This window comes from Symphalangus syndactylus, chromosome 6 (genome assembly GCF_028878055.3).
Source record: "Symphalangus syndactylus isolate Jambi chromosome 6, NHGRI_mSymSyn1-v2.1_pri, whole genome shotgun sequence".
NCBI lineage: Eukaryota > Metazoa > Chordata > Mammalia > Primates > Hylobatidae > Symphalangus > Symphalangus syndactylus.
In genome coordinates, this window is record NC_072428.2 from 6,517,139 (window position 1) to 6,533,543 (window position 16,405).

Here is a 16,405-nt window from a genome sequence, read left to right on the forward strand (position 1 = left end):
AGTTTTTATTTGTAGACATTCTTTTTCCCAATATAGGCCACTTAGCGCTCAGAATGTCCAATTGCAGTTTCTACAGAAAGAGTGTTTCAGAACGGCTCAATCAAAAGTAAGGTTCAACTCTGTTAGTTGAATGCACAGAACAGAAAGAAGTTTCATACAATGCTTTTGTGTAGTTTATATTTGAACATATTCTTTTTTCCACTATTACCCACTTAGCGCTACGAATGTCCAGTTGCATTTTCTACAGACAGAGTGTTTCAAAACTGCTCAATCAAAAGTATGGTTTAAATCTGTTAGCTGAATGCTCAGATCAGAAAGAAGTTTCACAGAATGCTTCTGTGTAGTTTATATTTGAATATATTCCTTTTTCCACTACTACGCTCTTAGCGCTCCAAATGTCCAGTTGCATTTTCTACAGAAAGAGTGTTCAGATCTGCTCAATCAAAGGTATGGTTTAACTCTGTTAGCTGAATACACAGATCAGAAAGAAGTTTCACCGAATGATTCCGTGTAGTTTATATTTGAAGACATTCCTTTTTCCACTATTACCAACTTAGCGCTCTGAATCTCCACTTGCATTTTCTACAAAAAGAGTGTTTCATAACTGCTCAATCAAAAATATGTTTTATCTCTGTTAACTGAATTTACAGATCAGAAATAAGTTTCACAGAATGAATCTGTGTAGTTTTTATTTGAAGATATTCTTTTTCCCAATGTAGGCCTCTTAGCGCTTAGCATGTCCAATTGCAGTTTCTACAGAAAGAGTGTTTCAGAACGGCTCAATCAAAAGTAAGGTTCAACTCTGTTAGTTGAATGCACAGAACAGAAAGAATTTTCATAGAATGCTACTGTGTAGTTTATATTTGAATATATTCCTTTCTCCACTATTACACTCTTAGCGCTCCGAATGTCCACTTGCATTTTCTACAGAAGGAGTGTTCTGAACTGTGCAATCAAAAGTATGGTTTAACTCTGTTAGCTTAATGAACATATCAGAAATAAGTTTCACACAATGCTTCTGTGTAGTTTTTATTTGAAGATATTATTTTTCCCAATATAGGCCTCTAAGCGCTCAGAACGTCCAATTGCAATTTCTACAGAAAGAGTGTTTCAGAAAGGCTCAATCAAAAGTAAGGTTCAACTCTGTTAGTTGAATGCACAGAACAGAAAGAAATTTCATACAATGCTTCTGTGTAGTTTATATTTGAACATATTCTTTTTTCCACTATTACCCACTTGGCGCTACGAATGTCCAGTTGCATTTTCTACAGACAGAGTGTTTCAAAACTGCTCAATCAAAAATATGGTTTACCTCTGTTAGCTGAATGCTCAGATCAGAAAGAAGTTTCACAGAATGCTTCTGTGTAGTTTATATTTGAATATATTCCTTTTTCCACTACTACTCTCTTAGCGCTCCAAATGTCCAGTTGCATTTTCTACAGAAAGAGTGTTCAGATCTGCTCAATCAAAAGTATGGTTTAACTCTGTTAGCTGAATGCACAGATCAGAAAGAAGTTTCACAGAATGATTCTGTGTAGTTTATATTTGGAGACATTCCTTTTTCCACTATTACCCTCTTAGCGCTCCGAATCTCCACTTGCATTTTCTACAGAAAGAGTGTTTCAGAACGGCTCAATCAAAACTAAGGTTCAACTCTTTTAGTTGAACAGACAGAACAGAAAGAAGTTTCACACAATTCTTCTGTGTAGTTTTTACTTGTAGACATTCTTTTTCCCAATATAGGCCTCTTAGCGCTCAGAATGTCCAATTGCAGTTTCTACAGAAAGAGTGTTGCAGAACGGCTCAATCAAAAGTAAGGTTCAACACTGTTAGTTGAATGCACAGAACAGAAAGAAGTTTCATACAATGCTTCTGTGTAGTTTATATTTGAACATATTATTTTTTCCACTATTACCCACTTAGCGCTACGAATATCCAGTTGCATTTTCTACAGACAGAGTGTTTCAAAACTGCTCAATCAAAAGTATGGTTTAACACTGTTAGCTGAATGCTCAGATCAGAAAGAAGTCTCACAGAATGCTTCTGTGTAGTTTATATTTGAATATATGCCTTTTTCCACTACTACGCTCTTAGCGCTCCAAATGTCCAGTTGCATTTTCTACACAAAGATTGTTCAGATCTGCTCAATCAAAAGTATGGTTTAACTCTGTTAGCTGAATGCACAGATCAGAAAGAAGTTTCACCGAATGATTCTGTGTAGTTTATATTTGAAGACATTCCTTTTTCCACTATTACCCTCTTAGCGCTCCGAATCTCCACTTGCATTTTCTACAAAAAGAGTGTTTCATAACTGCTCAATCAAAAATATGTTTTATCTCTGTTAACTGAATTTACAGATCAGAAATAAGTTTCACAGAATGCATATGTGTAGTATCTATTTGAAGATATTCTTTTTCCCAATGTAGGCCTCTTAGCGCTTAGCATGTCCAATTGCAGTTTCTACAGAAAGAGTGTTTCAGAACGGCTCAATCAAAAGTAAGGTTCAACTCTGTTAGTTGAATGCACAGAACAGAAAGAATTTTCACAGAATGCTACTGTGTAGTTTATATTTGAATATATTCCTTTTTCCACTATTACCCTCTTAGCGCTCCGAATGTCCACTTGCATTTTCTACAGAAAGAGAGTTCAGAACTGCGCAATCAAAAGTATGGTTTAACTCTGTTAGCTTAATGAACATATCAGAAATAAGTTTCACACAATGCTTCTGTGTAGTTTTTATTTGAAGATATTATTTTTCCCAATATAGGCCTCTTAGCGCTCAGAATGTCCAATTGCAGTTTCTAAAGAAAGAGTGTTTCAGAAAGGCTCAATCAAAACTAAGGTTCAACTCTGTTAGTTGAATGCACAGAACAGAAAGAAATTTCATACAATGCTTCTGTGTAGTTTATATTTGAACATATTCTTTTTTCCACTATTACCCACTTGGCGCTACGAATGTCCAGTTGCATTTTCTACAGACAGAGTGTTTCAAAACTGCTCAATCAAAAGTATGGTTTAACTCTGTTAGCTGAATGCTCAGATCAGAAAGAAGTTTCACAGAATGCTTCTGTGTAGTTTATATTTGAATATATTCCTTTTTCCACTACTACTCTCTTAGCGCTCCAAATGTCCAGTTGCATTTTCTACAGAAAGAGTGTTCAGATCTGCTCAATCAAAAGTATGGTTTAACTCTGTTAGCTGAATGCACAGATCAGAAAGAAGTTTCACAGAATGATTCTGTGTAGTTTATATTTGGAGACATTCCTTTTTCCACTATTACCCTCTTAGCGCTCCGAATCTCCACTTGCATTTTCTACAGAAAGAGTGTTTCAGAACGGCTCAATCAAAACTAAGATTCAATTCTTTTAGTTGAACAAACAGAACAGAAAGAAGTTTCACACAATTCTTCTGTGTAGTTTTTATTTGTAGACATTCTTTTTCCCAATATAGGCCTCTTAGCGCTCAGAATGTCCAATTGCAGTTTCTACAGAAAGAGTGTTTCAGAACGGCTCAATCAAAAGTAAGGTTCAACTCTGTTAGTTGAATGCACAGAACAGAAAGAAGTTTCATACAATGCTTCTGTGTAGTTTATATTTGAACATATTCTTTTTTCCACTATTACCCACTTAGCGCTACGAATGTCCAGTTGCATTTTCTACAGACAGAGTGTTTCAAAACTGTTCAATCAAAAGTATGGTTTAACTCTGTTAGCTGAATGCTCAGATCAGAAAGAAGTTTCACAGAATGATTCTGTGTAGTTTATATTTGGAGACATTCGTTTTTCCACTATTACCCTCTTAGCGCTCCGAATCTCCACTTGCATTTTCTACAGAAAGAGTGTTTCAGAACGGCTCAATCAAAACTAAGGTTCAACTCTTTTAGTTGAACAAACAGAACTGAAAGAAGTTTCACACAATTCTTCTGTGTAGTTTTTATTTGTAGACATTCTTTTTCCCAATATAGGCCACTTAGCGCTCAGAATGTCCAATTGCAGTTTCTACAGAAAGAGTGTTTCAGAACGGCTCAATCAAAAGTAAGGTTCAACTCTGTTAGTTGAATGCACAGAACAGAAAGAAGTTTCATACAATGCTTTTGTGTAGTTTATATTTGAACATATTCTTTTTTCCACTATTACCCACTTAGCGCTACGAATGTCCAGTTGCATTTTCTACAGACAGAGTGTTTCAAAACTGCTCAATCAAAAGTATGGTTTACCTCTGTTAGCTGAATTCTCAGATCAGAAAGAAGTTTCACAGAATGCTTCTGTGTAGTTTATATTTGAATATATTCCTTTTTCCACTACTACTCTCTTAGCGCTCCAAATGTCCAGTTGCATTTTCTACAGAAAGAGTGTTCAGATCTGCTCAAACAAAAGTATGGTTTAACTCTGTTAGCTGAATGCACAGATCAGAAAGAAGTTTCACAGAATGATTCTGTGTAGTTTATATTTGGAGACATTCCCTTTTCCACTATTACCCTCTTAGCGCTCCGAATCTCCACTTGCATTTTCTACAGAAAGAGTGTTTCACAACGGCTCAATCAAAACTAAGGTTCAACTCTTTTAGTTGAACAGACAGAACAGAAAGTAGTTTCACACAATTCTTCTGTGTAGTTTTTACTTGTAGACATTCTTTTCCCCAATATAGGCCTCTTAGCGCTCAGAATGTCCAATTGCAGTTTCTACAGAAAGAGTGTTGCAGAACGGCTCAATCAAAAGTAAGGTTCAACACTGTTAGTTGAATGCACAGATCAGAAAGAATTTTCATACAATGCTTCTGTGTAGTTTATATTTGAACATATTATTTTTTCCACTATTACCCACTTAGCGCTATGAATATCCAGTTGCATTTTCTACAGACAGAGTGTTTCAAAACTGCTCAATCAAAAGTATGGTTTAACTCTGTTAGCTGAATGCTCAGATCAGAAAGAAGTTTCACACAATGCTTCTGTGTAGTTTATATTTGAATATATGCCTTTTTCCACTACTACGCTCTTAGCGCTCCAAATGTCCAGTTGCATTTTCTACACAAAGATTGTTCAGATCTGCTCAATCAAAAGTATGGTTTAACTCTGTTAGCTGAATGCACAGATCAGAAAGAAGTTTCACCGAATGATTCTGTGTAGTTTATATTTGAAGACATTCCTTTTTCCACTATTACCCTCTTAGCGCTCCGAATCTCCACTTGCATTTTCTACAAAAAGAGTGTTTCATAACTGCTCAATCAAAAATATGTTTTATCTCTGTTAACTGAATTTACAGATCAGAAATAAGTTTCACAGAATGCATATGTGTAGTATCTATTTGAAGATATTCTTTTTCCCAATGTAGGCCTCTTAGCGCTTAGCATGTCCAATTGCAGTTTCTACAGAAAGAGTGTTTCAGAACGGCTCAATCAAAAGTAAGGTTCAATTCTGTTAGTTGAATGCACAGAACAGAAAGAATTTTCACAGAATGCTACTGTGTAGTTTATATTTGAATATATTCCTTTTTCCACTATTACCCTCTTAGCGCTCCGAATGTCCACTTGCATTTTCTACAGAAAGAGAGTTCAGAACTGCGCAATCAAAAGTATGGTTTAACTCTGTTAGCTTAATGAACATATCAGAAATAAGTTTCACACAATGCTTCTGTGTAGTTTTTATTTGAAGATATTATTTTTCCCAATATAGGCCTCTTAGCGCTCAGAATGTATAATTGCAGTTTCTAAAGAAAGAGTGTTTCAGAAAGGCTCAATCAAAACTAAGGTTCAACTCTGTTAGTTGAATGCACAGAACAGAAAGAAATTTAATACAATGCTTCTGTGTAGTTTATATTTGAACATATTCTTTTTTCCACTATTACCCACTTGGCGCTACGAATGTCCAGTTGCATTTTCTACAGACAGAGTGTTTCAAAACTGCTCAATCAAAAGTATGGTTTAACTCTGTTAGCTGAATGCTCAGATCAGAAAGAAGTTTCACAGAATGCTTCTGTGTAGTTTATATTTGAATATATTCCTTTTTCCACTACTACTCTCTTAGCGCTCCAAATGTCCAGTTGCATTTTCTACAGAAAGAGTGTTCAGATCTGCTCAATCAAAAGTATGGTTTAACTCTGTTACTTGAATGCACAGATCAGAAAGAAGTTTCACAGAATGATTCTGTGTAGTTTATATTTGGAGACATTCCTTTTTCCACTATTACCCTCTTAGCGCTCCGAATCTCCACTTGCATTTTCTACAGAAAGAGTGTTTCAGAACGGCTCAATCAAAACTAAGATTCAACTCTTTTAGTTGAACAAACAGAACAGAAAGAAGTTTCACACAATTCTTCTGTGTAGTTTTTATTTGTAGACATTCTTTTTCCCAATATAGGCCTCTTAGCGCTCAGAATGTCCAATTGCAGTTTCTACAGAAAGAGTGTTTCAGAACGGCTCAATCAAAAGTAAAGTTCAACTCTGTTAGTTGAATGCACAGAACAGAAAGAAGTTTCATACAATGCTTCTGTGTAGTTTATATTTGAACATATTCTTTTTTCCACTATTACCCACTTAGCGCTACGAATGTCCAGTTGCATTTTCTACAGACAGAGTGTTTCAAAACTGTTCAATCAAAAGTATGGTTTAACTCTGTTAGCTGAATGCTCAGATCAGAAAGAAGTTTCACAGAATGATTCTGTGTAGTTTACATTTGGAGACATTCCTTTTTCCACTATTACCCTCTTAGCGCTCCGAATCTCCACTTGCATTTTCTACAGAAAGAGTGTTTCAGAACGGCTCAATCAAAACTAAGGTTCAACTCTTTTAGTTGAACAAACAGAACTGAAAGAAGTTTCACACAATTCTTCTGTGTAGTTTTTATTTGTAGACATTCTTTTTCCCAATATAGGCCACTTAGCGCTCAGAATGTCCAATTGCAGTTTCTACAGAAAGAGTGTTTCAGAACGGCTCAATCAATAGTAAGGTTCAACTCTGTTAGTTGAATGCACAGAACAGAAAGAAGTTTCATACAATGCTTTTGTGTAGTTTATATTTGAACATATTCTTTTTTCCACTATTACCCACTTAGCGCTACGAATGTCCAGTTGCATTTTCTACAGACAGAGTGTTTCAAAACTGCTCAATCAAATGTATGGTTTAAATCTGTTAGCTGAATGCTCAGATCAGAAAGGAGTTTCACAGAATGCTTCTGTGTAGTTTATATTTGAATATATTCCTTTTTCCACTACTACGCTCTTAGCGCTCCAAATGTCCAGTTGCATTTTCTACAGAAAGAGTGTTCAGATCTGCTCAATCAAAGGTATGGTTTAACTCTGTTAGCTGAATACACAGATCAGAAAGAAGTTTCACCGAATGATTCCGTGTAGTTTATATTTGAAGACATTCCTTTTTCCACTATTACCAACTTAGCGCTCCGAATCTCCACTTGCATTTTCTACAAAAAGAGTGTTTCATAACTGCTCAATCAAAAATATGTTTTATCTCTGTTAACTGAATTTACAGATCAGAAATAAGTTTCACAGAATGCATCTGTGTAGTTTTTATTTGAAGATATTCTTTTTCCCAATGTAGGCCTCTTAGCGCTTAGCATGTCCAATTGCAGTTTCTACAGAAAGAGTGTTTCAGAACGGCTCAATCAAAAGTAAGGTTCAACTCTGTTAGTTGAATGCACAGAACAGAAAGAATTTTCATAGAATGCTACTGTGTAGTTTATATTTGAATATATTCCTTTCTCCACTATTACACTCTTAGCGCTCCGAATGTCCACTTGCATTTTCTACAGAAGGAGTGTTCTGAACTGTGCAATCAAAAGTATGGTTTAACTCTGTTAGCTTAATGAACATATCAGAAATAAGTTTCACACAATGCTTCTGTGTAGTTTTTATTTGAAGATATTATTTTTCCCAATATAGGCCTCTAAGCGCTCAGAACGTCCAATTGCAATTTCTACAGAAAGAGTGTTTCAGAAAGGCTCAATCAAAAGTAAGGTTCAACTCTGTTAGTTGAATGCACAGAACAGAAAGAAATTTCATACAATGCTTCTGTGTAGTTTATATTTGAACATATTCTTTTTTCCACTATTACCCACTTGGCGCTACGAATGTCCAGTTGCATTTTCTACAGACAGAGTGTTTCAAAACTGCTCAATCAAAAATATGGTTTACCTCTGTTAGCTGAATGCTCAGATCAGAAAGAAGTTTCACAGAATGCTTCTGTGTAGTTTATATTTGAATATATTCCTTTTTCCACTACTACTCTCTTAGCGCTCCAAATGTCCAGTTGCATTTTCTACAGAAAGAGTGTTCAGATCTGCTCAATCAAAAGTATGGTTTAACTCTGTTAGCTGAATGCACAGATCAGAAAGAAGTTTCACAGAATGATTCTGTGTAGTTTATATTTGGAGACATTCCTTTTTCCACTATTACCCTCTTAGCGCTCCGAATCTCCACTTGCATTTTCTACAGAAAGAGTGTTTCAGAACGGCTCAATCAAAACTAAGGTTCAACTCTTTTAGTTGAACAGACAGAACAGAAAGAAGTTTCACACAATTCTTCTGTGTAGTTTTTACTTGTAGACATTCTTTTTCCCAATATAGGCCTCTTAGCGCTCAGAATGTCCAATTGCAGTTTCTACAGAAAGAGTGTTGCAGAACGGCTCAATCAAAAGTAAGGTTCAACACTGTTAGTTGAATGCACAGAACAGAAAGAAGTTTCATACAATGCTTCTGTGTAGTTCATATTTGAACATATTATTTTTTCCACTATTACCCACTTAGCGCTACGAATATCCAGTTGCATTTTCTACAGACAGAGTGTTTCAAAACTGCTCAATCAAAAGTATGGTTTAACACTGTTAGCTGAATGCTCAGATCAGAAAGAAGTTTCACAGAATGCTTCTGTGTAGTTTATATTTGAATATATGCCTTTTTCCACTACTACGCTCTTAGCGCTCCAAATGTCCAGTTGCATTTTCTACACAAAGATTGTTCAGATCTGCTCAATCAAAAGTATGGTTTAACTCTGTTAGCTGAATGCACAGATCAGAAAGAAGTTTCACCGAATGATTCTGTGTAGTTTATATTTGAAGACATTCCTTTTTCCACTATTACCCTCTTAGCGCTCCGAATCTCCACTTGCATTTTCTACAAAAAGAGTGTTTCATAACTGCTCAATCAAAAATATGTTTTATCTCTGTTAACTGAATTTACAGATCAGAAATAAGTTTCACAGAATGCATATGTGTAGTATCTATTTGAAGATATTCTTTTTCCCAATGTAGGCCTCTTAGCGCTTAGCATGTCCAATTGCAGTTTCTACAGAAAGAGTGTTTCAGAACGGCTCAATCAAAAGTAAGGTTCAACTCTGTTAGTTGAATGCACAGAACAGAAAGAATTTTCACAGAATGCTACTGTGTAGTTTATATTTGAATATATTCCTTTTTCCACTATTACCCTCTTAGCGCTCCGAATGTCCACTTGCATTTTCTACAGAAAGAGAGTTCAGAACTGCGCAATCAAAAGTATGGTTTAACTCTGTTAGCTTAATGAACATATCAGAAATAAGTTTCACACAATGCTTCTGTGTAGTTTTTATTTGAAGATATTATTTTTCCCAATATAGGCCTCTTAGCGCTCAGAATGTCCAATTGCAGTTTCTAAAGAAAGAGTGTTTCAGAAAGGCTCAATCAAAACTAAGGTTCAACTCTGTTAGTTGAATGCACAGAACAGAAAGAAATTTCATACAATGCTTCTGTGTAGTTTATATTTGAACATATTCTTTTTTCCACTATTACCCACTTGGCGCTACGAATGTCCAGTTGCATTTTCTACAGACAGAGTGTTTCAAAACTGCTCAATCAAAAGTATGGTTTAACTCTGTTAGCTGAATGCTCAGATCAGAAAGAAGTTTCACAGAATGCTTCTGTGTAGTTTATATTTGAATATATTCCTTTTTCCACTACTACTCTCTTAGCGCTCCAAATGTCCAGTTGCATTTTCTACAGAAAGAGTGTTCAGATCTGCTCAATCAAAAGTATGGTTTAACTCTGTTAGCTGAATGCACAGATCAGAAAGAAGTTTCACAGAATGATTCTGTGTAGTTTATATTTGGAGACATTCCTTTTTCCACTATTACCCTCTTAGCGCTCCGAATCTCCACTTGCATTTTCTACAGAAAGAGTGTTTCAGAACGGCTCAATCAAAACTAAGATTCAACTCTTTTAGTTGAACAAACAGAACAGAAAGAAGTTTCACACAATTCTTCTGTGTAGTTTTTATTTGTAGACATTCTTTTTCCCAATATAGGCCTCTTAGCGCTCAGAATGTCCAATTGCAGTTTCTACAGAAAGAGTGTTTCAGAACGGCTCAATCAAAAGTAAGGTTCAACTCTGTTAGTTGAATGCACAGAACAGAAAGAAGTTTCATACAATGCTTCTGTGTAGTTTATATTTGAACATATTCTTTTTTCCACTATTACCCACTTAGCGCTACGAATGTCCAGTTGCATTTTCTACAGACAGAGTGTTTCAAAACTGTTCAATCAAAAGTATGGTTTAACTCTGTTAGCTGAATGCTCAGATCAGAAAGAAGTTTCACAGAATGATTCTGTGTAGTTTATATTTGGAGACATTCGTTTTTCCACTATTACCCTCTTAGCGCTCCGAATCTCCACTTGCATTTTCTACAGAAAGAGTGTTTCAGAACGGCTCAATCAAAACTAAGGTTCAACTCTTTTAGTTGAACAAACAGAACTGAAAGAAGTTTCACACAATTCTTCTGTGTAGTTTTTATTTGTAGACATTCTTTTTCCCAATATAGGCCACTTAGCGCTCAGAATGTCCAATTGCAGTTTCTACAGAAAGAGTGTTTCAGAACGGCTCAATCAAAAGTAAGGTTCAACTCTGTTAGTTGAATGCACAGAACAGAAAGAAGTTTCATACAATGCTTTTGTGTAGTTTATATTTGAACATATTCTTTTTTCCACTATTACCCACTTAGCGCTACGAATGTCCAGTTGCATTTTCTACAGACAGAGTGTTTCAAAACTGCTCAATCAAAAGTATGGTTTAAATCTGTTAGCTGAATTCTCAGATCAGAAAGAAGTTTCACAGAATGCTTCTGTGTAGTTTATATTTGAATATATTCCTTTTTCCACTACTACGCTCTTAGCGCTCCAAATGTCCAGTTGCATTTTCTACAGAAAGAGTGTTCAGATCTGCTCAATCAAAGGTATGGTTTAACTCTGTTAGCTGAATACACAGATCAGAAAGAAGTTTCACCGAATGACTCCGTGTAGTTTATATTTGAAGACATTCCTTTTTCCACTATTACCAACTTAGCGCTCCGAATCTCCACTTGCATTTTCTACAAAAAGAGTGTTTCATAACTGCTCAATCAAAAATATGTTTTATCTCTGTTAACTGAATTTACAGATCAGAAATAAGTTTCACAGAATGCATCTGTGTAGTTTTTATTTGAAGATATTCTTTTTCCCAATGTAGGCCTCTTAGCGCTTAGCATGTCCAATTGCAGTTTCTACAGAAAGAGTGTTTCAGAACGGCTCAATCAAAAGTAAGGTTCAACTCTGTTAGTTGAATGCACATAACAGAAAGAAATTTCATAGAATGCTACTGTGTAGTTTATATTTGAATATATTCCTTTCTCCACTATTACACTCTTAGCGCTCCGAATGTCCACTTGCATTTTCTACAGAAGGAGTGTTCTGAACTGTGCAATCAAAAGTATGGTTTAACTCTGTTAGCTTAATGAACATATCAGAAATAAGTTTCACACAATGCTTCTGTGTAGTTTTTATTTGTAGATATTATTTTTCCCAATATAGGCCTCTAAGCGCTCAGAACGTCCAATTGCAATTTCTACAGAAAGAGTGTTTCAGAAAGGCTCAATCAAAAGTAAGGTTCAACTCTGTTAGTTGAATGCACAGAACAGAAAGAAATTTCATACAATGCTTCTGTGTAGTTTATATTTGAACATATTCTTTTTTCCACTATTACCCACTTGGCGCTACGAATGTCCAGTTGCATTTTCTACAGACAGAGTGTTTCAAAACTGCTCAATCAAAAGTATGGTTTACCTCTGTTAGCTGAATGCTCAGATCAGAAAGAAGTTTCACAGAATGCTTCTGTGTAGTTTATATTTGAATATATTCCTTTTTCCACTACTACTCTCTTAGCGCTCCAAATGTCCAGTTGCATTTTCTACAGAAAGAGTGTTCAGATCTGCTCAATCAAAAGTATGGTTTAACTCTGCTAGCTGAATGCACAGATCAGAAAGAAGTTTCACAGAATGATTCTGTGTAGTTTATATTTGGAGACATTCCTTTTTCCACTATTACCCTCTTAGCGCTCCGAATCTCCACTTGCATTTTCTACAGAAAGAGTGCTTCAGAACGGCTCAATCAAAAGTAAGTTTCAACTCTTTTAGTTGAACAGACAGAACAGAAAGAAGTTTCACACAATTCTTCTCTGTAGTTTTTACTTGTAGACATTCTTTTTCCCAATATAGGCCTCTTAGCGCTCAGAATGTCCAATTGCAGTTTCTACAGAAAGAGTGTTGCAGAACGGCTCAATCAAAAGTAAGTTTCAACACTGTTAGTTGAATGCACAGAACAGAAAGAAGTTTCATACAATGCTTCTGTGTAGTTCATATTTGAACATATTCTTTTTTCCACTATTACCCACTTAGCGCTACGAATGTCCAGTTGCATTTTCTACAGACAGAGTGTTTCAAAACTGCTCAATCAAAAGTATGGTTTAACTCTGTTAGCTGAATGCTCAGATCAGAAAGAAGTTTCACAGAATGATTCTGTGTAGTTTATATTTGGAGACATTCCTTTTTCCACTATTATCCTCTTAGCGCTCCGAATCTCCACTTGCATTTTCTACAGAAAGAGTGTTTCAGAACGGCTCAATCAAAACTAAGGTTCAACTCTTTTAGTTGAACAAACAGAACTGAAAGAAGTTTCACACAATTCTTCTGTGTAGTTTTTATTTGTAGACATTCTTTTTCCCAATATAGGCCACTTAGCGCTCAGAATGTCCAATTGCAGTTTCTACAGAAAGAGTGTTTCAGAACGGCTCAATCAAAAGTAAGGTTCAACTCTGTTAATTGAATGCACAGAACAGAAAGAAGTTTCATACAATGCTTTTGTGTAGTTTATATTTGAACATATTCTTTTTTCCACTATTACCCACTTAGCGCCACGAATGTCCAGTTGCATTTTCTACAGACAGAGTGTTTCAAAACTGCTCAATCAAAAGTATGGTTTAAATCTGTTAGCTGAATGCTCAGATCAGAAAGAAGTTTCACAGAATGCTTCTGTGTAGTTTATATTTGAATATATTCCTTTTTCCACTACTACGCTCTTAGCGCTCCAAATGTCCAGTTGCATTTTCTACAGAAAGAGTGTTCAGATCTGCTCAATCAAAGGTATGGTTTAACTCTGTTAGCTGAATACACAGATCAGAAAGAAGTTTCACCGAATGATTCCGTGTAGTTTATATTTGAAGACATTCCTTTTTCCACTATTACCAACTTAGCGCTCCGAATCTCCACTTGCATTTTCTACAAAAAGAGTGTTTCATAACTGCTCAATCAAAAATATGTTTTATCTCTGTTAACTGAATTTACAGATCAGAAATAAGTTTCACAGAATGCATCTGTGTAGTTTTTATTTGAAGATATTCTTTTTCCCAATGTAGGCCTCTTAGCGCTTAGCATGTCCAATTGCAGTTTCTACAGAAAGAGTGTTTCAGAACGGCTCAATCAAAAGTAAGGTTCAACTCTGTTAGTTGAATGCACAGAACAGAAAGAATTTTCATAGAATGCTACTGTGTAGTTTATATTTGAATATATTCCTTTCTCCACTATTACACTCTTAGCGCTCCGAATGTCCACTTGCATTTTCTACAGAAGGAGTGTTCTGAACTGTGCAATCAAAAGTATGGTTTAACTCTGTTAGCTTAATGAACATATCAGAAATAAGTTTCACACAATGCTTCTGTGTAGTTTTTATTTGAAGATATTATTTTTCCCAATATACGCCTCTAAGCGCTCAGAACGTCCAATTGAAATTTCTACAGAAAGAGTGTTTCAGAAAGGCTCAATCAAAAGTAAGGTTCAACTCTGTTAGTTGAATGCACAGAACAGAAAGAAATTTCATACAATGCTTCTGTGTAGTTTATATTTGAACATATTCTTTTTTCCACTATTACCCACTTGGCGCTACGAATGTCCAGTTGCATTTTCTACAGACAGAGTGTTTCAAAACTGCTCAATCAAAAATATGGTTTACCTCTGTTAGCTGAATGCTCAGATCAGAAAGAAGTTTCACAGAATGCTTCTGTGTAGTTTATATTTGAATATATTCCTTTTTCCACTACTACTCTCTTAGCGCTCCAAATGTCCAGTTGCATTTTCTACAGAAAGAGTGTTCAGATCTGCTCAATCAAAAGTATGGTTTAACTCTGTTAGCTGAATGCACAGATCAGAAAGAAGTTTCACAGAACGATTCTGTGTAGTTTATATTTGGAGACATTCCTTTTTCCACTATTACCCTCTTAGCGCTCCGAATCTCCACTTGCATTTTCTACAGAAAGAGTGTTTCAGAACGGCTCAATCAAAACTAAGGTTCAACTCTTTTAGTTGAATAGACAGAACAGAAAGAAGTTTCACACAATTCTTCTGTGTAGTTTTTACTTGTAGACATTCTTTTTCCCAATATAGGCCTCTTAGTGCTCAGAATGTCCAATTGCAGTTTCTACAGAAAGAGTGTTGCAGAACGGCTCAATCAAAAGTAAGGTTCAACACTGTTAGTTGAATGCACAGAACAGAAAGAAGTTTCATACAATGCTTCTGTGTAGTTTATATTTGAACATATTATTTTTTCCACTATTACCCACTTAGCGCTACGAATATCCAGTTGCATTTTCTACAGACAGAGTGTTTCAAAACTGCTCAATCAAAAGTATGGTTTAACACTGTTAGCTGAATGCTCAGATCAGAAAGAAGTTTCACAGAATGCTTCTGTGTAGTTTATATTTGAATATATGCCTTTTTCCACTACTACGCTCTTAGCGCTCCAAATGTCCAGTTGCATTTTCTACACAAAGATTGTTCAGATCTGCTCAATCAAAAGTATGGTTTAACTCTGTTAGCTAAATGCACAGATCAGAAAGAAGTTTCACCGAATGATTCTGTGTAGTTTATATTTGAAGACATTCCTTTTTCCACTATTACCCTCTTAGCGCTCCGAATCTCCACTTGCATTTTCTACAAAAAGAGTGTTTCATAACTGCTCAATCAAAAATATGTTTTATCTCTGTTAACTGAATTTACAGATCAGAAATAAGTTTCACAGAATGCATATGTGTAGTATCTATTTGAAGATATTCTTTTTCCCAATGTAGGCCTCTTAGCGCTTAGCATGTCCAATTGCAGTTTCTACAGAAAGAGTGTTTCAGAACGGCTCAATCAAAAGTAAGGTTCAACTCTGTTAGTTGAATGCACAGAACAGAAAGAATTTTCACAGAATGCTACTGTGTAGTTTATATTTGAATATATTCCTTTTTCCACTATTACCCTCTTAGCGCTCCGAATGTCCACTTGCATTTTCTACAGAAAGAGAGTTCAGAACTGCGCAATCAAAAGTATGGTTTAACTCTGTTAGCTTAATGAACATATCAGAAATAAGTTTCACACAATGCTTCTGTGTAGTTTTTATTTGAAGATATTATTTTTCCCAATATAGGCCTCTTAGCGCTCAGAATGTCCAATTGCAGTTTCTAAAGAAAGAGTGTTTCAGAAAGGCTCAATCAAAACTAAGGTTCAACTCTGTTAGTTGAATGCACAGAACAGAAAGAAATTTCATACAATGCTTCTGTGTAGTTTATATTTGAACATATTCTTTTTTCCACTATTACCCACTTGGCGCTACGAATGTCCAGTTGCATTTTCTACAGACAGAGTGTTTCAAAACTGCTCAATCAAAAGTATGGTTTAACTCTGTTAGCTGAATGCTCAGATCAGAAAGAAGTTTCACAGAATGCTTCTGTGTAGTTTATATTTGAATATATTCCTTTTTCCACTACTACTCTCTTAGCGCTCCAAATGTCCAGTTGCATTTTCTACAGAAAGAGTGTTCAGATCTGCTCAATCAAAAGTATGGTTTAACTCTGTTAGCTGAATGCACAGATCAGAAAGAAGTTTCACAGAATGATTCTGTGTAGTTTATATTTGGAGACATTCCTTTTTCCACTATTACCCTCTTAGCGCTCCGAATCTCCACTTGCATTTTCTACAGAAAGAGTGTTTCAGAACGGCTCAATCAAAACTAAGGTTCAACTCTTTTAGTTGAACAGACAGAACAGAAAGAAGTTTCACACAATTCTTCTGTGTAGTTTTTACTTGTA